Genomic DNA, 22,208 nt, shown 5'->3' with positions numbered 1-22,208 from the left:
ATTTTCTGGTTCAGACTGCTATCAACGTAATTAGTTCTGTAAAAACAGTTCAGAGAACTCAAAAAAAAAAAAAAAAAGGAAAGAAAGAAAGAAATGCACGTAAGAAGGAGGTATCGAAATGACCAAAAATTGAAAACATTTCAAAGCAAAATTGTTAATGAGCTGTTTGAACTATATGGACATTATAAGTGCAATTAACTAGAAGCCAATAAAAATAATCAATGACAGAGTGCAGCCCTCTGGTACCCAGGGCTTTTACAAAGAGATGTCTGTGAAAGCAGCAAGTGATTAAAAAAGCCACCTTTATCTATGGGAGTGTGTGCTATTTTACATGAGTAGAAACTAAACTGATTTTCATTGACCATTTCTGAAGTTCAGCCTGTGGCCAAGAGCGAAAAGCTGTATGTGGGAATAGACAAGTTTCTGCTCTTAGCGGTGCCCCCCTCCTGCCCCCCCCCCCCCGTCCCTGGAATGTTGGAAGCAGCCATGATCTAATCAAAGGAAGGTAGGAGTTTAGATCTCAAACTGTAGATGTCACATTTCAGTGCAAACTACTCCTACATTAACACGTTATCAGTATGTCAGGATGAATCTTTTATCTCGTGGGGGTGGTGGTGGTGTATGTGTATGTCGGTGTGGGGGGAGCGGAGGTGCCTCGCTGGGAAGATTGCCCTCACCAGGTTGGCAGGGAAAGATTTTTGGTGTTTCCGTGCATCCCTCAGAGGGTCCCAGTGGTCCCCGGGGAGCACAAGGAGTTGTGAAAAGTAACGCACAACTGGCCACCAGAATAATTCATTCCCTCCACCTTCTGTTTAGCACCTCCCACTCCTCCTCTCTTTGGAGCCGTCCTTTCTCTCTGAAATCTCAGGTTACTTAACTGGGAGTTCTCAGACCTCCAGTTTCAGTCCTGCCCTCAGCCTCCGGTCGGTGAGAGACACCCAGCCCCAGCAATTGGATTGGGCAGCCGGTCTTGACACACCACTGTGCTGAGTGCTTGAGGACGTGTTGCACCAGATGGTTGGGGTTAGTGTGTGTCATCACATTCGAGTGGGGATTAGGAGCAGGAAGGCTGCCTTGCTGGAGCTGTGTGGTCTTCTCCAAGGGAGAGTTGCGGGCAAGGAAACTACTTTGCTTTTGGGAGAAGAGGAGGAATTCATTTTCTGCAGCCACAAGAAAGGCAGTTTTTTCAGGTAAAGTAAAAGACATTGATTGAATGCTTCTCTCTCTCTCTCCCTTTCTCTCTCTCTCTCTCTTAACATAGTTTTGAATGGAATGCTAGCACAGCACACTTGTCAAAGCCCGTTGTGGCTACCCTATCAATGCTGCTATTGTACGGCGGACAGATAACAGTGAGCATAGCTTGGTGCTTGGCTGTCTTTATAGAACTAACACTACTCCTGCCTTGCTCTTGAAGGTGTAGCTAAGAAAATGTCTTTTGGAGCGGTGTTTGTACGCTTGAATAGCCTCGTTGCCTCCCCCAGACAGGAGCTGTAAATTGTTCCGGGAAGGACGGATCGGCCAAGAGAGCATTTATTTCAGCCTTCCAAATTAAAATGCACTTTCAAACTGTTGCATTTTACCGCTCCGTTTGTAAAGATCCTTTCGGGAGTCTATTTCTGAGTTTGCTGGCAGAGACGGAGATGCTTTCTTAATCGATTTTTAAAAGGTATATTGTGTCTGATTTATGACGGACTCAAGGGTTTCTAGCAAAATTTGGAGGTTGGAAACTCCTGGGGAGAAGAGGCTGCCCTCTGAGCAGCTGAGAGAGTGGCTTTAAAGTAAAAATGCTTAGAGCTAGAGGAAAAGCAGAAAAGGAGGAAGTAGGAAAATGCCCTTTAACGGAGTTTAGCCTCCTACAGCTGCAGGGGAGCAGATGGAGTAATTCATTTGCAGATCTGTTTGTGAAAGTTTTACAAGTCATTGAAAACTAAAGTAGCATCTCTGTAATGGATCGTTCAAGTCACTACGTTTATGGGTTTTAAACAGGCTATCTGAAGTGTTAATTAAATGGAAATAGATTTTCTGGCTGGGTTATAAACAAACATTTAAAAGAAAAGGTTTTAATTATAAATTAGTCATTGGAAATTAATGGTCATCTGGCCCCTGAGCAACATAAAATGAGTTTTCATCACATATGTGAGTAGCTGGTAAGATAGCCCATCTGCTAAAAGCACCCACCCAAATTAAATCGACCTGAAATGTACCAATGGGACATACATACTACATTTAACGCGTGATGTGAAGAAGGCCTCCCAAACCGATGCCTTGTTTTTACAGGGATCAAAAAAGTAAAATCTTCACTTTTCCAAATTTTGGTGGAGCTAGGTGAGTCAATGAATCCCTTCTTTTGCCCCCCTGACAGACTTGCCCTCCTACGCCCACGTTTACATACCCGTGGTGCTCAAGATTTCTTACTCCTACTGGACTCTCACATTTGGTAGAGAAACCCAACACTGTCCTTACCCTTTGCAGGTGAGAAATTCGATGAATAAAACTGTATAGCAGCTATTCTGAAATAGGAGCTGTTTAATAGGCTGAACAACAGGATTTATGGCTAGAGCTTTGTGATTTTTCTGTTCAACGGCATAAAGATGCCTGTAAAATTATGTTTCCACTTGTAGTATACATTTTTTTTCTTGCATCCTGCCAGTTGATATTTTTTTCATCTTGTCTTTAAAAAGTTACAATTGAAACAATATTTCAGCATGGTGTTCAGTTGTGATTCAATTCACGGTGTTCTCTGGTTCTGGTCCTGAAGCCCTCAATGAGAAAGTCTCCTCATAAATAAGCAGGCAGTTATTATGACCGAGTATTATCCGATTCCCAATATTACATAACCGAAATAGGACTAAGTTCATAAACTGAAGTCTTCTGGAATTCCAGTCATTCCATTATGGCTCTACAATGGAACCGGGGCTTAAAAAACAGAAAGACAGAAAGGCAAACTCGTATCTCATATCTCGGGTGCCCTTAGGATTAGGACTCCAAGCACATCAGGTAACAGGTATGGGGCTGACCACCCACGGCACGTTTCACTAGCACGGAAGTATTTTCTAAGAAAGTAAAGTTTCTCCTCGCACGACGGAGGTGTGGTGTGGGCAGCTAACAAAGGCAAGTTCCGTTTAGCCGTGGGAGCCCCACAGCAGATGTCATTCTTGTTCCAGACTGACCACCAGGCTCCTTGCCCAGAACTTTGACAATCTGGGAGCATTCCGCACCCCCCACCCCCGCAAAAGTCCATTGCATGCAGGATCAGGCAGGATGGAGACAAAACAGGAAGAGTTGAGAAATAATAAATTCACACCTTGAGAAGGCAGAGGGGGATGTATTATATCCCCCCCGCCCCCCCGCCAGGCTAAAGTAATGTGAAGTTAACTTAGCACAACTAAAAGGCTCTGCTTAAAAGACAGTGCCCACAGGGCAATCCCAGTTGCTTGTCAAAATCAAAATCTACGGTTCCAGATGGTAAACATTCAGAGACATATTTATGGTGACTTCTACATACCTCCGTTTGACATTTGGTTTCTTCCTGACAGCACTTGCACTGGTAACACACATGAAGTTCCCATCAGTATCACGACAGCTGGAAAAGTGTTTGAGCACCAAGGTTGGCCCTCCCAGGGAAGGGAAAAATAACCGGGAGCGCAGATCTCCATGTGCACTGTGGATGGGTCCTGCTATCTAGGCGTGCAGTGAGCTAGCTCAGAGGCTAACAGTCTGAAAAGCTCCATCCAGTTAAGTTGCAAAATCCACTTTTAGGGCGGAGGGGAAAACAAAAATATAGGAATTCAAATACTCACTGACCTCCTGCTAGCTTATGAGTGGGAATCTTCATCAAATAATTAAAAGGGCTCTTCTCTCTTTCCTTCTAAGGAAATTTATGTGATTTCAGGCAGATTGTTGTGGTCCTTTCCATTGTGATAGTCAATAGTAGAGACAAGTGTCAAGGGTGACACTTTGCATTTCCTTTCCTGACTGTATATTCATGTGGGAATACACTGGGGTTTGGGGGTCTTTTGTATTTTAGATTTAAAATGGTTTACTCTTGACAAATCCATAAAGCAAGGTTTGTGATATTCAGTACTGAGCTTTTGCCAATCGTTGCCCTGTGGATGAGGCCAACCAATGGGTCAAGTCAGGACATCTGGTTCTTTTTTCCCCCTGTACAATATTTTTGTGTAGAGAGCGTAGAGTACATTTCAGGAGATTAAAATGTTTAAGGCGCTGACTTTAAATAGATCATTATTTTTATCATCCTTATTGACTTTGAGGGAAAAGAAGCTCATGTATGAAATTAATTCTATGGCCATATGGTAAATTTACCTTTCCTTTAGGTTAGGTCCTTGGGCAGGAGTGGGGGAGGCATTTGAAAGAAGATATTTTTGGGAAAAGTTTGTCCTGAAATATGTTTCCTATTTATTTTCAATTCTATCTCAGTATGTTGAGAAGGAGGGGAATTAGCCTGTTAGCTTTTTTCCCCCCTCCTCTCTCTAATATCCCCCTCACCCCCATAACTAATCTGTCGTCAGATTCTTTGAGTCCTTCCTTTAGAACATCTCTCACATCTGGCCGGCAGCCACCGCTCCAGAATGATCGTGCCACACGTGGGCCATTACAACAGCCTCCTTGCAGGTCCATTTCCCTCTTGTGTCCATCCCTGCAGACTGAGCTTCCTACAAGTCTGCTTCGGTCAAAGCATTTCTGAGCTGAGAAGTCCTACTACATGGGCCCCCGTTACCCACAGAATGCACTTCACATGACATGCTGGCCATCCGTTATTTGGTCCTAACTTTCCGACCATGTCTTCCACTAAGTCAATGCAGCAGCCCAAGTTTCCTGGTCCCTGTAGCCCAGGTGGCCTGTTGGGCTCCTAACCCCTCCTGGTCTCTTCTCTTAACCCAACCACTCTAGTTTTCTAGTTTGTCTTCAAATGAGAATCTGTCCTCATGGGCATCCTTCCTTCAGGTTCGACGTTTGAAATCCTGAGTGTGAAACATTCATCACCTCTCTAAACTCATCCTTCTCACGCTTAAGTCCCATCTCCTCCAAGAAGCCTCCCCTGACTACATCTCACGGTAATGTTTTCTTTCCCTCGAACCTGACCATTAGTGATCCATGGGTTGCACTCAGCATATTGACCTTCTTCTTATCTTGTTTTCTACTTTGCCATCTTATCCCCTGACTCATCAGGTAGGGTGAAGTCTCCTAAGACAGGAACTGGTTTGGTCCACTTCCATTTCCCATGGGAGATACTAATAAGTGTATGTTGACTAGGTCACAGGGACTTTCAAATGTGCAAGGCACTTTTCTCTCTGGTTACCCCCACTTTAGAGTTATTTGCCAGCTCTAATAACTATTTCCACCCATGAGAGAAAAGAAAAAAAGATAACACCTGATTGGTTGTATTTTGCAGTAGGTTAGAAAAAGTTCCATTTAAACAGAATGTGGAATTACTGCCCCAAATTAAGTTTGAGTATTATAATGGCAGATCTCCATCTATTTCAGCTTTATGTAACTATCACAGAAATTAAGTCTACTAGCTGCACCTTATGGTATAAAATCTCAACCATGATTTTGGAAGCAAGAGAGTACAGTCTTTGCATTTAGACAGCCTTGTGCTCTAATCCAGGGACCACCTCTCAGTAGCTGAGTGGCCTTGGACAGGTGACTTACCGTTCAGCCCCCTGACAGAGACAGAGACACTTCCTTGAGGACGTTGTGAAGAAAACACATAAAGAAAGCTAGAGCTTGATGCATGTGCAATAAATGGGAGAGAAAGAAGGTTGGTAGGTACAGATAGAGACCCAGGATGCATGACTGTGTTCATCTCAGTTATGTAAGTCATCAATTTCATGTATTTATGGTGTGTCTTTCCTTTTCTGCCACCAAAGGCAGGGGGAAGGGGAAGGGAACTCAAGAGAGTGAGATTGGTGGATGTGGGGAGAGCTGCAGAGGGCAGGAAGAGGGAGGAAGAGGGAGGACCGAGGGAGAGGGAGATGGAGAGGGTGGCCGCTTTTGGCCTTAGGAGTTTGGAGCCACTGAGTTAATGGATCTGGGGGGACAATGGTGACAGTTGAATACACTTCGCAGGGAGGAGCAGAGTCCTGGGTCCTGCATTAAAGGAAAATAAAGAACAGGCACTGGGCTGCAGCGCTGGGGGGAAACAAAGGGTCGGAGCAGCGGACCCCAGCAGGGAGCTGAATTCAGGGAAGGGTCATGTGCTCCTCTTCCTTCCTTTGGGCCCACTATTTAGAAAGAAATAATAACTTGGCAAAACATTGTAGGAGTCAGGTCAAGCTTCCAGAAGTAATTGGTAAAGCAAGATACCATTTAGACAAAACATGGGGCTTGGACCTTTGCCGTCCTTCACCTCCAAACCAGGTTCCATGAAAAAGCTGAAAGCAATCAGCCTGAGCTCTGTTCTGTTCCCAAACTCTGCACCCACCATCACACAGCGAACCTTCTCCCTGTGCCCTTGCCCCAGAAGGGCAGCTGACTGAGAAATTAGCTCACATAGCACTGTAGGCCGCCTCACAAACGTGTCTGTGGACGCTGGTCATTCAACTGCAGTTTTCAAGCTCTTGGGACAGATCAAAGGATATTCTTTCCAATCCTGATCATCTGGTCTGCACCTGCCCCAGGCCAGGGAGAGGGAAAAAAACTGGAACTCCTCTAAGATAAAGGGCAAGGCAGTATTTCTGGAGATCCCTCCCTCTCCCGGCAAACACAGTCTAGAGAACCTTCATTAACAGTTATGGTACCTCACCCCCCCTCAGTGGCAGCCACCAACGTGCACTCTCTTTGTCCTCAAAATATGTGATTCTTGTCCTACTCCACAATCATCTGCTAAACCTTGTTAATTAAAAATAAATAAATAAAATGTGGGTCTCTACTTCACCTTCCAAGGGTAAAACTTTTCCTTATACTCTGATTTTCTTTTTAACCGCAGAGCTACAAATCTGTGAGACACTTCTACATTTTTTGAAAATGTGAATCCAAGGGACTCTGACATGCTACCATTTACCTAGCGGGGGAGATGGATATTAAAATGCTATGCTGAATAAATGAACAGACACACCATGTTTCTGGATTTAAAAAAAAAAAAAAAAAAAAAGCTCATTGTAAAAGGTAAAGTGTCCCCAAATTAATCTCCACATTTTGTGTAATGCTAATGACATTTTCACACAAGGTGAGATAGGACTGGTGGTGGGAGCAGAATTGGGGAACTGGCAAGGGCCCAGGGCACTCTTGCTTGGATGTAAAATGAGGATTCTAAAGTTCATCTGGGTAGTAAACTCAGGAACAAGCCACGACATTTTTGTAAGAAAAGAGGGCCATAGTAAGACAGGGACTTGTTTTATCACACATCCCAGTATGTTATAAAACTGCAATAATTGAATTTTTCTGTTCTTAAGCCATTTGCTCTAACGTAGATTTTTATTTACCTTCACGTATTTCTGTTTCTGTTGTGTTCTCCTCAGTTTTTATTCATTTGTTTATTTGGGGTTTGGGGGGGGGTTGTTTGTTTTGCTGGCCTTGTCCAGGTCTTCAGTTCAGCCACAAATTGCTCTTCCTAGATACTAGTTCTGCTGCCACAACTAATGGAAACCTGGCACTAGTATGACTTTGCATTAGTTTTCCCATCTGCCTATAGAGCTAATACTCTATGAACCTTTTCACTTCATAAAAACCCTAAAGTCAGTTTGTCTCAAGAACTGAGGAGAATCCTGTGGAATCCATTCACTTGACGAAAGAAGCCCAAAACATACCAGCCTAAGAGTTCTCCCACTTTTCTGAGCAATAATAGAACGCTCCTAATGAACCAAATAGAAATCTGAGTTGCGGAGAGCTTTGTCTTGTTGTCCAATTTCGTGTTGTGTTGTTACGGCTCAGGCATGTTGTGGAAACACCTGCTATATTAATTTAAAATAAATCTTAAAGTCAGACTCTTATAAGATATTAGCAATGCCCAAGTAAGTCGTGGTGAGAAAAGATTAACTGCATGCCGAGTGTGCATTTATTAAATTAATTTAGAAGTGTGCACCTGTGGATATTATCTTCAAACTCGTATCACTAATATGGCTTAGCACCCAAGTCACCTTTCTATAATACAACATGTCCTCTGAATAGACTTCCTGCCAGTTTAAAGCCTCCCCCTTACCCTTCACCTGCCCATAATCAATCTTCCCCTGAATAGAAGCTTCGAGTAAACAGATGTGCTTGGCATTGCATCCAGATATCCTCGAAACTTCAACTTTCAGCTTGCATGTATAAGAAGTGCATTCCGGCAAAGAGGCCCCTGCAAGGCTTGTGCTTCTTTTTCCCTCTTGAGAGCTTCATGCTGCTAAGAAAAAGAAAACTGTTCTGAATGTAACCGACGAATAAAAGCATAAGTGATGTAATATTTGTTATTTGAGACACCTGGAGGCTTCACATGTGTTGTCACCATCGTTTTCCTATAGGATATCTATATTTAGTAAAAGAGATATGGGGGATATACTCAATACTGAAGAGTTTAAATGACTTTTTAGCAGTTGAGCTGATGCCCTAAGCAACAGCCATTATGTGCCTTCCATATAGAATTGGAGCCAAATGGAACAAGCTTAAGAAAGCTTCATCGATTGGTTAATCCATTTATTCCATATGTATTTGAGAGCTTCCTGCATATTTCTATCCCAGTGTGGAGAGGAATACAAAATTATACAAGACACTATCCGTGCCCTGAAGGAATAGCTAACTTAGCTGCGAAGAGAAGACAGACACACAGACAATTGTTTAGTAGTATGCAAAGAAGGTGGTGGCTAAATATCAATTATTTGTCCTAAATAAATATAAAGGACATCCACAGAGCCCCCTATTGGGAGAACGGGAACCTGGGCTGGCCAAGACTTGGTCATCTCCATCTTTACAAACTTTGTGCAGACAATTTATTTACCCTCTTTCACTCAGCTTCCTTCTCTATAAAATGGAGATATCGTTACCAAAAAGAGTTGTTATAAAGGTTAAATGGCATAGTAAAAGTAAGGTGCTTAACACAGGACATAGACCACAGTAAGCGCTCCCACAGCTGTATCTTTTTCCAAGGTGTCAGAAAGCTCCACTTGAGTGAGGACTTGTACTTAAGCCAGGCTTGTCAATTTCACATTAGAACACAGCACTTTTGAATCAGCACATTTGCATAGATGCACTTTGGAAATACAGTGAAGGCAGGCATTAGGCAAAGACGAGAAGGAAGAAAGGAAGGGAGAAAGGGAGAAAAGAGGAGTGATAGAAGAAAAGCAGAGCTAGGAAGGAGGAGAATGAGTGGGGTCCGTTGATGCCTCTACTCTGCACCCTTTTCTGTCTTAAGCATGTCATGTGAGAGCTACATTAGGCTAGATTCTATAGTGTTCTGACACAACAAGTAGACAGGTTACACTTTAGAGTTAAACAGATGCTTTAAGCAGTTTAAGCAGTAGGTTTTTCAAAAATGGAAGGAGATTGAGAGAGAGAGAGAGAGGAGAGAACAAGACAATTGGAATGGTACCAAAAGTTCAAAAAAAGTAAGATTGCCCAGTCCCAAGGACAATGTTGAGAATGAGAAAAGGATAAGTGTAAGAAGTGTTATAAAGAAATAAATAACAGTATCAACAACTTGATCATTGATCAAATAGAGGACAAAAGAAAGACAAGTGACAAAAATGACACTGATGTATCAGACCCAGTGAACAGGGATGGTGACACCGCCTAAGGAAAATGGGGTGCTGGAAGTAGCATTTCATTTTGTAGCATCAAAAATTTCCAACGTGAAAATGGTCATTATGGACAAATGTTTATCTGGTATCTGTAAATTAATAAGTATGCCTGGGATAACTTTATAATACAAATATGGCAAATATATGTGTGTATCGAAATCCTCAATAATATAAACATGAAATCGAATTTTCTGATCATCGATGATACATAAGATAGAATGCATAATTATCAATATTTAAATTACTTATTTATGTAAGAGGGAGAGAGACTCTGAGCATGAGAAGGGGGAGCAGCAGAGGGAGGAGCAGGCTCCCCACTGAGTAGGGATCCCGATTCGGGACTTACTCTCCAGGACCCTGAGATTCTGACCTGAGCTGAACTCAGACACTTAACTGAATGAACCACCCAGGATCCCCTTAACTGTTTTCTTGTTTCATGACATTTTCCCTAGATAAAAAAGATCTCTCAGATTAAGAAAATGGCTGGCTGAATAACTATGCTAGTGTTTTTAAACTCTGGGGGAAATAATGAATTTCCAACTGAGCATAATAAATTACCTCTGCAGAATACCTATAGTTCTCTTCTTTTCACCAAGAAAATGCTGGTAGAGAGGGACCTATCATTTAAAGAGTCTCACAGCAAAACAAAATGAAATATTTAAGTTGCTTCTGTTCATAAAACTTCAGATCCTACCTTAGAAGGGTTGAGTTGGACATCGTTTTTGCAGAATGTATGAATGATTTGTTTTACAAATGATATAGACACTCCCTTCTGTATTCACTCTAAAGAGAAACCATTCTTAATTTTAAGGTTTGGGAAAGGTTTCCCCACACACACCCCCACTTTTCTTTCTATCCTCTCTCACTTTGCCCTTTTATTTTCTTTGTTTCAGCCACATTTCATGTTAAAATCCTCTTCAAAATAGGAGAGTCATGCTTTAGTCACTTCCTTATATGGTATCAATGAATAGTTTTCAGGATTAGGTATAATTTTATTACAAGCAGATTGTATTTGCCATTTCAAAACCTGGCCCTCGATGTTAGGGGCAGCACGACTGAAAGGATGCACTACTTGAGTCAGCAAGATTTGGAATTAAAATGTAGTCTTATTACTAGAAATGGTTGGGAATAGCATTGACCTGTGGAGACCTGACAGCATTCTGATTCCTCAAAAGAGACTTGGGTGCTATTCAAGTTTTTAATGAAGACTTTGGCCTGTTTCATTTTACTCAACTGAGTTTTCTGAACCATGTTCCCTGGTTCCTATGGGAGAGATGCCAGCCAAAGGAACAGCACCTGTGATCTATTTCTCGTTCAGGGCTGCCATGCATGATGGTCTAATTGGCATGAACAGGTTTATATTTGAAAGCTATTAATAGCTAATGGCTTAATTGGTACTCCATGAGACATCCAGTTTAATGAACCAAGGGGAAAAGATGTAATACACAAGTGCCGCAGTAAGATCAATAAACATCGTCAGCAGCAAACACAAAAGTTGGGCTTTGCTTCCAAGCTTAAGACCAGGTCAGATCTCTTCACCTCGCACCCCCCTTAGATCAAGGGGCTAACGTGCTTTGCATGGAGATTGGGGTATGGAACATGAGCTGATATTCTTAAATTTCTTAATTTCAGACCACCTAAATTCTGATTAATTCAGGATTCTACTCCTCCATGTTCAACTTCTGGACCTGCCTCAGTGGGACAAAGATGTCTTGAGTAGAAGTGTGGTCATTAGGGAAAAAGAAACAAAACAAAAACAAAGATTAAGAGGTGAGGAAGATGAAAGAATATTAATGTAGTCAAAATGTGTTCTGTTAGAGTCTTTTTTGACACCAAGATAAAGACAAAAAAACAAAAACAAAAACAACAAAAAACCCAGAAAGAAAATACGCTATCATTTGATATTTAGCGATTGTTATGTTCATTAGCCATTTTGCTCCAAAAATAATTATCCATTGTTGATCTACCCCTCTGATCAACCATTATAGTAGTCTCAGAAGTGGAATTGGAAGTGTTCCTACAGTCGCTTCTGCCACTGTCATATGCTCTATGGGAGCTTAGAATATCCCATGGACTGCCTCACTGGCTTCAGGCAAATCATATTTCATGGTGGGCAAGTAATAAGTTTAAATGTTACTAGCAATAAAATAAAATTCGCCAAATGATGCAGTAGTATCACAGTTAGTGGGGGTACAGTGCGCCACCCACCACCCCTTTGCCTTCATTTTGCTCCCACACCCCACCTCACAATCCCCTACTCCCCCCGCAACTGGATTACATTAGTCTTTACTGGCAAATTCTGCCCTTCCCTTAAGACAAGACTGAATAAAGAAAACTTTCTCCTTGAAACTAAAAGGCACGGTGGTGGGGGAAAGAGGAAGGACTTGAATCACCTCATACTAAATTGAACTCTGTTCTTTAAATCTTTTTCCTATTCCCACTCACCTTACCACTGTTAAGCTGACCTTCCTTTAGCTCTCTTTCCCCATTGTCCTGCTATTACCCTAAAACAGTCATCTCTCCATTTTCTCCAGCATCCAGTCTAAAAAAACTTCAGCATTAAGGGACCTGCATAATCTTCTCCACTATGAACCACCCCACTTTATGTCTACGCTTTCTGCTCTTCACTAAACCTGGTGCAGCAGCCCTAGAATCCACCCCCACGTATTTCTACTACTAAGCATTTGCTCATACTGTTTTCTGGGTGGGGGCCATCCTCCCAACATGCTTCTGAGTGTCCAAATTTCACTCCATTCCCTCCATGGAACTTTCTTTTCTGAACTATTCCAGTAATAGAACTATTCCTTCTCATAAGGGCTCACCATTAAAATCTTGTCATATAATTGTTGCTCTTAATTAGGTACGATTTTGCATTAATTATTATTCTTCATTTATTTTTAAGGACAATTGGGGTAGAAAATAGCATTTTGATTATTGAGAAATTTTAGCAAACTAATCAGCTACAAACCCACAGCTATACCAGGCAATTCTCTGGATAATGTGGAAGGCACTACCTTATGTGCTGGTTCTCTGGTTTAATTTTTTCTTTTCCATCTTCTGTCCACATCACTTTCCAGGGCTGCATTTTGAGCCAGCTGGATTCCATCCAGAAACAGATTCAAATAGACAATAGGCCAACTAGAATTCCCATCTTCCCTGATTAGATGTGAAATATACAAGCTGGGTGTCATTCACATGCCGGCCACTCAGAATTCTATGTTATCAATTAATTTCTATCAAGAGCTGAACCGAAAAGTTTGTGACAATTGTGTTTCCAAGGACCTGTAAAATTATGGCTAGACAAGAATTCCAGAGACAGTGACAGATATATAGACTTGTGCCATCTGAAAGAATGTATGCACTACCCGCTGCATGACATAAAATAAAATGCCCTGTAAACTCCATAGTGAATCATCCTCCCCCGCCTTTTTATTTTGTAGTAGGATTTAACTAAAAATTTTTTGGCTAGGACTTGAATTCTCAGTTGTAGGACAATAAGCCAGTCAGATGACGGGCTTTAAATTACTCAAAAGAAAAAGGAAGTTAACATACATTCTGTCAAAGCTACTGGATATTTTTTTAAGGGTTTTGTTTTATTTTATTTTGACAGAGAGATATTGATCACAAGTAGGCAGAGAGGCAGGCAGAGGGGGAGGAGGGAGCAGGCTCCCTGCCAAGCAGAGAGCCTGATGCAGGGTCTCGATCCCAGGACCCTGAAATCATGACCTGAACCGAAGGCAGAGGCTTAACCCACTGAGCCACCCAGGCATTCCTGGATATTTTTTCTTGTAGCTGTTAAAAATACTTTAGAATAGGGATAGATTTTCCAGGAAGGATATATAAATTACTATAGAAACATGGAATGGGAGAGGTATACCTTAGAGATCATTGAAGTAAAGTCTGAGAAACTGAGACCTAGAGACTATTCAGAGACCCACCTAACATCACAAAACTCATTCTTACCAGAGAAACTTCTACAGGCTAGGCTTCACCAAGAAATGCAAGTCAGTGAAATTCTACCAGGACCAAAGGGAGTTCATGTGTCCATTGTACATTAAGACCTAACAGAATGTGAAGGTAGGAGTCCAGCTCTGTTTGTGACCATGGACCGTCTAGCTGTGTGCCAGGATGAATAATCAGGTACTATAGAGAATCCTTGAGACAGGAACAAATACTGGAAAAGGCATTTATTGTTCAGGTATACTGCTTGCAGAAAATCCATTCTCACATAAATACCCAGGCACTGTTGCTACAGATGAAAGTTATGTAGCTTAATATAGAGAACCTTCTTTGTGGAGGCATGTTCTAACCTAAGTGGAAAGGATCCTATCGAGATGATGATGACAATAGTATTCATTATTCCTTCAAAACATTGGAGGAAAAGGTTACTTGAACTAAAACATTGGAATTTGCAATATTTGGGTAAGCACCACAGAAAACTGAATCTGAGAGAGGACAAGCCCGACTCCAAAGAGGTAGAGTGTGTAATAATCAGCATCAGAATTCATGTCTTCTAACTCCTATTTCATTGCTCTGTGTGATTCAAGAGATTCAAAATTTTCTCAATATTAGGGAAAACTTGTTGCATTAGAACCATTGAGCTGTTCCTCAGAAACATCACCTCAGGGACGCCTGGGTGGCTCAGTTGGTTAAGCAGCTGCCTTCGGCTCAGGTCATGATCCCAGCGTCCTGGGATCGAGTCCCACATCGGGCTCCTTGCTCCGCAGGGAGCCTGCTTCTCCCTCTGACTCTGCCTTCCACTCTGTCTGCCTGTGCTCGCTTTCTCTCTCTCTCTCTCTCTCTGACAAATAAATAAATAAAATCTTTAAAAAAAAAAAAAAAAGAAACATCACCTCATTGAGAAATAAATATTTGAAATTCTTACTCAGGTACTGGAATTTTCCCAAGAGAAGTTTAAGAGCAATATTCTTCATAGCTTAATAAATTACATGAGTGTATATACTGTTATGTATCTGTATAATTTATGTTTAAAACTGATTTATTTACAAGGGAAGTAAAATCAATCATTATTGGATTATAAATGTACTTCTTAGTCATTAATTTAAAATTTTTTCTTGTTGTATTATAAAGAATAACAATTTAATAATTCAAAATAAAAGATTAATTTAGAATACTTAAGTGTGGTTTTGACTTTTTGAAAAACAGTTTTGTTTCTGAAACGTGCTTTAGATTTCCTTTTTTTGTTGTTGTTGTAAGTATCTAAAGGAACCATTATGATTTTTAGGTCAGTGAAAGAAATATGTGTATGGAAAAGCAGTATTTTCACAAATATTTTTAAGTTATTGGTCATATTTCACTCCACTGGAGAATGTGATCTCAAATCTGGTTGGAATTATAAAGAAATCAAACTTACCAGTATTACAACTTCTGATGAAAGGGAGAATTCTGCTGAGACTGTAAAGATAATGTGGCAGAATAATTACCTGTTTGTCTCAGAGCTAAACCTTATGACAGCGAACGTCGAAAAGGGTTTCTGTGAAAATGGTTTCTTTGGTTCATGAGAATACTTAGTTATACTATCTTCGATTAGGCCTGCTCGTTGAACACTTCTGTAACACAACGCTTTCCTTTTTCCTATTTGTATTTCAAGCTGTTGTCTCTGATGAACATAAAGCAGGTCACATTCACTACTTAAAGGGAGGACCTGAAAAAGTAAAGCTGAGCTCTAACTAAACTCCTTACAGCGCTCTAGTTCTGCCTTCTCCAACATGCTCTCATAATCTCCACCAAGAAACACCAACCCAGAATGGCAAATGGTTAAAGTAAAAAAAAAAAAGGCCGGGGGGCATAAAGATTCAAGTCCCTGCAGGACAAATATAACTCAATAGATCTGTCACCGAGTGTGAGAGCATCTTTGATGCTTCTCTAACTCACCACAGAGACTCAAAAGTTCACTCTCACCTCCAGCTAGTTGCAGACATATGCAATGCACTTTCTCAGTCTGTCCTCCACCACAACTTGTAAGTCCTCTGAAGTTCTATGTCACTGGATTTTTCCCAGTTTAGGAGATACACATCCTTTGGTTTTATATAGCAATTTATGCTTTCCACAGTGTTGTCCAACCCTGAGCTGATCTTGACAACCAGGTGGAGCACATCACATGACTAAGCATGGGTGCTCCTTTTAAAGAATTAGAAACAGAGCAACGTGCTTAGGCAATATACACTGAGAAACATACTGTGGTATAAGACCATCATGTATGTAACTTACTTTCAAGTTCAAGGGAAAAAATACATATATATGTAAATACATATATATTTCAGTGAGCGGGGGAAGAGAGAGCAAGTGAGCAACTGAGAAAGAAATTGAGGCAAATTATTAACGACAGAGGAACCTGAGTAAATTATTCTTGTAACTTTTCTATGAGTAAGCTCAACTCCCCAAACCCCAGTGGGGTTTTTTGGTAGTTATTCTCAAGTACAATCTTTTTTAGGGAGACACAGGGGGGTGAAATAATTCACATACACAAGTTGAGCTGATCAGAGGTGCCATGAAGAACTACAATCCAGGTCCTCTGCTTTTCCACACTTCCTCCAAACTTAACATTTATTTCTGTATACACTGAAAAGCAATTCACACCTCAAGTACTTATAAACCACAATCATATCTTTCTCCAATCAGTCACCAATAATCAGTACCCTCACCCAGGAAAACTCAGTATTTAACTGAAAATTATTTATTAAATCACCCACCGCAAATCACTTTTACAATCCTACTTTATCTGATCCTCATGACTCCTTGAACGAGGTAGGTAACACAGGCAGAATGGGACCCATTTTACAGATTAAGAAACAGGTTACGAAGGGGGTGTATCATTATTATTCATAGCCACTAAGTGGCAGTCATATTCTATACATAGATAATCAAGTCCTAAAATTCCAGAACCAGTACTCTTTCCAATACCTCCTCCTGATGTTCCAATGCCTTTTTATACACTGAATAGTTATATCTAAATCTTCTTGAGCTCATGTTGTATTTAGCAATAGAAAAAAAGAACATTCTTGTAAAGAACAAAATGACTGAGAAAGATGCCTATGCTTTATTTACTGATATTACATTTAATGACAGTTCAGATTTATTAAGTACCTACCTGCCATGTACAAGTAAGTGCTTTATATACATCATCTAATTTAAATTTTTTCAACAGTTCTATGAACTGGAGTCCCCATCATGCAAATAAGGAAACAGGATCTGAGAGCTTGACTCATGTGACGGATGTGGTTGACCTACAGGGACCAACTCAGCACCTGGACATTTCCACACACCTTATCATTCATCAAATCATCCTTATTCCACATTTCTATTTTTTTCTTTAAGCTTGGTTGATAGTTTAACCAATTCCTGTATCATATGTCCAGTAATTTTTAAATTCTGTGAGTGATAGCATTTTTTCCAAGAACACAATTTGTATGGAAAAGCATATGGATGAAAAAGCAGGACCACATTTTACATCAACAGTGGCCCCTCACACTTGTAGCATTCAATAAATGTTTGCTAGGTGAACTAATGATGTTCAGAGTTCTCTAAAAAGCTTTTAAGATATCATGATCTAAATACTTAAACACAAAACATAAAAATTAAATAGGTTCAAGTCACCAAACCTCAGGTCTATAGCAAAACACATATTTTCAAAGCCAGAATGAAGAAATAATTTTAAAATATTTTCACATTTTTTTTAAAAAAAAACTTTTCCTTGGAAGGCTGAACTGCTCTGTAATTAATTGAACAGATATGGCTTTAGCCTGGTCTGGATAGCCTCTTAAATGATCCCATCTTGTCTATATGACAAAAAGAGATGCTCAGTCTTACTGCTAATTGGACTTTGTGATTTTTCTCTTTGCTCTGAATAATTGGGATAAAAAGTGAACACAGCTGACATTCCAAGGTACCCTCACATGGGGCTGCAGTGTGGCTCAGTAAGTTAAGCGTCTGCCTTCGGCTCAGGTCATGATCCCAGGGTCCTGTGGCAGAGCCCCGCATTGGTTCCCAGCTCAGCAGGGGTCTGCTTCCCCCTCTCCTCCTGATGCTCCCCTTGCTTGTGTTCTCTCTCTCTCTCTTTCTTTCTCTCTCTCTCTCTCATATAAATAAATAAAAATAAAATAAATCAGGTGCCCTCACTGGCACACTGAGCAATGATGTAGGAAGAGACCAGTCAGGAAAGAGGTGAGGTCAGGATAAGTGGTAGGATATACAATATATACATTTTTCCCTCTCTTCTTCCAAACCACAGTTTCAGCCCTCCTTTTTGTGGTTTCTTCCCACTCCAAAGCTTTAATAATACTCATCTGTATACATTTTTCCTCAAATAAGAATGGTTAGGTGAGCTGAGAAGTGAGACCACATTCACTTTCTTCCTTCCTCCATTAGTAATATGACCCCCATCCTGGCCCCTTCATACGGGCACAGCACACAACTTTAAGTGCACAACTTAACCTTTCTGCAATGTAAGGAAATTTCAGGCTAAAAACTGCATTCATAGAAGTCAGTCACATATCAGGTCTCAGGTTACTCAGCTTGGCACTGGTTTAAAGCATAAAGCAGTTCCTTTTAGAAAAGGCCCATTATCACTCCCTTTGCTGTCCATCATCCTTGCCTCAGGCTCTGGCTCTTAGCCTCTCATTCTTCTTACTAATGCACCTGCCAGCCCCAGGTACTTGCAGATTCTGCAGAAGGAGGCTTTTTCCATTCTTGGTCTCCTCATATCCCCCACCATCCCTTCCAGAGGGCATGTCCTGCTGTTGGCTGTGTCCAGGTCTGTGTCCCACATAGCTCCTGCTTTCTCTTCACCCTCTCAGCCCAATCTGCTCTCCTGTGCTTTGCCCCAGCTACTCTCTCTGTGGCATATATGTCTTTGTATGTGCAGTTTATTCCTCCCCTGACCACAAAAACACTGGAGGGGACAATCTGAATTTGGCACATACTGAATTCCCTGGATGTTCATGTTTCCTACGTCTCTTTAACCCATTGTTTTCTAGCAAAAGCTTTGTTGGGTTTTTTTTTTTAACACAAACCCCAACACCCTGAGTTTACCTGATCCCCTGAAAAGCTGTGCCCCAGGCTGAAGTCACAATAGTAGCACTCATGTTACTGCTAGTGATTATCAATTACTGCCTTTTTAAAGAGATCCCTATTGCCTTCCTTTATATAATTAAATATTCATATTTAAACACAGAAACTGGAGATTCACAGACCTGTACCCTGGGGCTAATAATACATTATATATTAATAAAAAATAAAAAATTTTAAAAAATAAACACAAAAACCTGGGCAGCTGTTGATAGGATCACCCCTTGGCTAATGCTTACTGAAAAAGGAATGTATTTTTTACTTAGCTAGCGCAAATAATACCAAACTCATGCTTAGGACATGAACTCCCTAAAAGACTCTCAGAAAAGGGAGGAGAAACCGAGGGATACTGAGTACTTAGCTCCTGCTGTTCACATTAAAGCTTTATTAGTCATTCTAGTTATAAGTAAAGAAACTAGATGAAAACACTACACACCTGTAGAGCTAGGAATTGGACCCAAGTCAGTTTGTCTCCCCAGATCAATGCTGTCTCTCCCAAAGAAAGTTCTATATAAATGCTAAACAGTAAAACCCCATCACTAATTATGTGAAAGCAGTTTACATTTTCCTGCAATTTATACCTTTTTTTTTTTCCCAGACGAATTAAATCTCCAACACTGGTAAAGTGCTTCTTCCCACAATTTACTAGGTTTTTTGGTAAAAAGCTAAATGAAGTTTGGCTGTGAAGCTGGTGAGGAAGAGAAGACTGAGCTTCCAATAAAAACTTGTTAACTGGTGTGCAACACTGTACCCATTAAGGGCGGAAACTTCTTAAAGAATACAGACTGGTCTGTACATTGTTAGTTAAGGGCCGGCCTGAGTGCTCATCTCTCAGACCTGTCTGGTGAGCCAGCCTGGAGAGGTCAGGAAACAACCCCTACCTCCCCCCGCGCACCCCCCCCCCAAAAAATACTACTGGTGATTTCGAATCTAGGACGTCGCAATGCCCGTGCAGCTCCATGTTTTCTGTAAGGCATTAACGCTGTTCCAAATAAGCAAGACATATACATACTTACTTAATGTGTTTTCCTTTGATTTACATGCCCTTGCTTCTTAAATCATTTCCAGAAATCCTTAGGAAATGTGAAATAAATGTGTTATCTTTTCCTCCAACGGAATGTCAGATCACTTCTTGAAAGATCCTTTCCAAATGCTTTAGTTTAAACCAATTTTAACAAACTTGAATATATACACCATAATTAGGAAGCCAATTTATTCAGTTAATTTGCATCAGTCTAAATAATTTTTCCTGACAGATGACTTCCGTTCTAAGTACCAAGTACTTTTTAATCCTAGTCAGGTTATTGCTAAGGATAAATGATTTCACATTTCTCATAAAGATGCCGGTCATTAAGAATATTAACGCAAATTCCTTCCCCTTGAATAGAAATGAGCTGTTATGTTAGCCATGTTGCTGTGTCAGCTTTTCTATTGTCAAATACAACAAATGATGAGAAAATCAATTTACTCTTTAGAATTAGTCAAGTGAGGAATCCTTTGAAGTGGGGGTGCAGAGTTTTGCCTGGGTTCTATAATCACATAAAAGCGGGTACTGTATATACGTTGGTAAAATGTTGTGAAATTTAATGAGGACTATTTGCTGCTATCGACCTTCCAGACAGATCTATCTCTAAAAAAGAATTCCCCACTCCTAAAATAGAGGTCTGATGAGCAGCAGATGTGGTTTAAATGAACCCTTGTTCAACTGAACTAAGAATATATTTTGATCTGTATGAGGCACAGGCCAGAAAAGGGGGTGTTGGGGGTGGGGGGATTATATCACAGCCTTGGCCTTGGGCTTGGTGGTGGAGTTTGAATATATTTATTTGCCCCATAAAGTTTCTCTTGTAAAGCCGAATGCAAATGAGCTTTTAGTGAATAGTTTCTAATAGTCAGAGGATGCCATACAAGCTCTGCTTACGAAACAATTTACAGTTTTACTTTGTCGTCTCAGAATGTGTGGAGGAAGGAAATTCAATGGGCAGCCGTAACCTTTAGAGTGATCTGTGCCCTGACAATGATTTGCAAGTTCCACAACTTTTTGTCTCCCCACCCATAAAGGGAAGATTAGATCGTTGTTCAAGAATGACAAGCATTTAATATTTGGAAATGACTAAATAATGAAGGGCCTGGAGTCTATAGAAATGCTGAGGAGAAAAGAAGATTAATTTCCAACCAAAATCTAGTACAAACATGACCTTCCTATTGTAAATCTCATGAATAGGAAAAGAAATTACATCTAAAGCTTTGTTTCTAGGGCTCAGAATTTGGAAATATATTAATACTGGAATGCTTCCGATGGGGGGAGAAAAAGATCTGTTTATTATAATCTCTTGTCCGTGGAGATGAGAAAAATTCTTTCTGCTACATTTTACAGAAAGAATGCCGTTGGTGAAGATTTAAATGACAGGAATGGAAGGGTCATCTTTTTATTCTTTTGCCTTCAGGCAGGGCTCAACTTAAGTCATCTCAGGAAAGAGAACAGTGCTGTTGCTCCCAAAAATCTCCAGGTGAGAAGGATAAAAATTAAAACGGGCAGAAGGGAAAGCTCTAAGGCCTTGAAATTAATAAAGGTCAATTCTGGCTGACATTCGTTTCAGTTAAAATTCATTCCTATTAGCAAATAGCCTGACACTTAGCAACACTCCAAAGGAAGTGATGTTTGGCACCAGTTCTCTGAAAATTCCACTTAGTATTAGTATTCATGTCTGGTCATTGTTTTGTTCACCTCCTCTTCACCCTGCTGGTGAGGAAAGTCCTGACTGAAGATTCTAGAATGACCAAACACAGGACATCCAACCCTGCACACATGGGATCAACAGCGGATTGTTAGTCTCATATACTCACAGCCCAGGGGAGGAAGACACAACACGCCCGTAGAGCCATACAGAGGTTGCACTGAGGAACAGAGTGAACAAGAAAATGCTGTGGGGGGTGGGCTTTGTAGTAACAAGAGGATGAGGTGTACCTTAATTCCCAGGGTGGGATACGGTTGGCTTGATTCAGTGACTGTGTGGTCTGGCAGGGAAGTGAAACTTATTAGGCTGAAGACCAGGTGGAGTGCAGCTGGTCCAGCTGCAAGGAAGCTAGCCAGGTGGGAAGCCTTTCCCACTCGGGAGGGAAGGGAGTTCGCTTTCCCTTGGCTATATTTGGCCCCTCTCAGAGTAATATTTTTGCCACACTTAGTGTGTCTCATGTGAGGAGAGTTGCTTCTGACTGGATTAATAAATATGAAGACGTAAATAGCTTTCTAGCGAGACTATTCTCATGCCAAGCCTATATAATTAGCTAGATGATTCATGCAGAAGTATCCTTTGCTACTCACTTTGATTTGAATGAAAAGAGGAAGAGAGCTCAAAATCATCCAGACAAATTACATATTTAATT

General features: G+C 40.8%; 1 protein-coding gene across 3 annotated transcripts in view; it reads left to right on the top strand.

Moving 5' to 3' along the window:
- The first annotated feature begins 832 nt into the window (after positions 1 to 832).
- Positions 833 to 22,208, top strand: part of SULF1 (sulfatase 1) — a 176,470-nt gene continuing 155,094 nt past the window's right edge. For all 3 annotated transcript variants that reach the window (XM_082721184.1, XM_082721181.1, XM_082721179.1), the window contains exon 1: positions 833 to 1,190. The gene's annotated coding sequence lies outside the window, so the exon portion shown is untranslated. The remainder of the gene's footprint in view (positions 1,191 to 22,208) is intronic.

This window comes from Mustela nivalis, assembly GCF_964662115.1.
Source record: "Mustela nivalis genome assembly, chromosome: 2".
NCBI classification, from domain to species: domain Eukaryota; kingdom Metazoa; phylum Chordata; class Mammalia; order Carnivora; family Mustelidae; genus Mustela; species Mustela nivalis.
The sequence above is the reverse complement of the archived record's forward strand: the minus strand, read 5'-3'. Positions and strand labels throughout refer to the sequence as shown.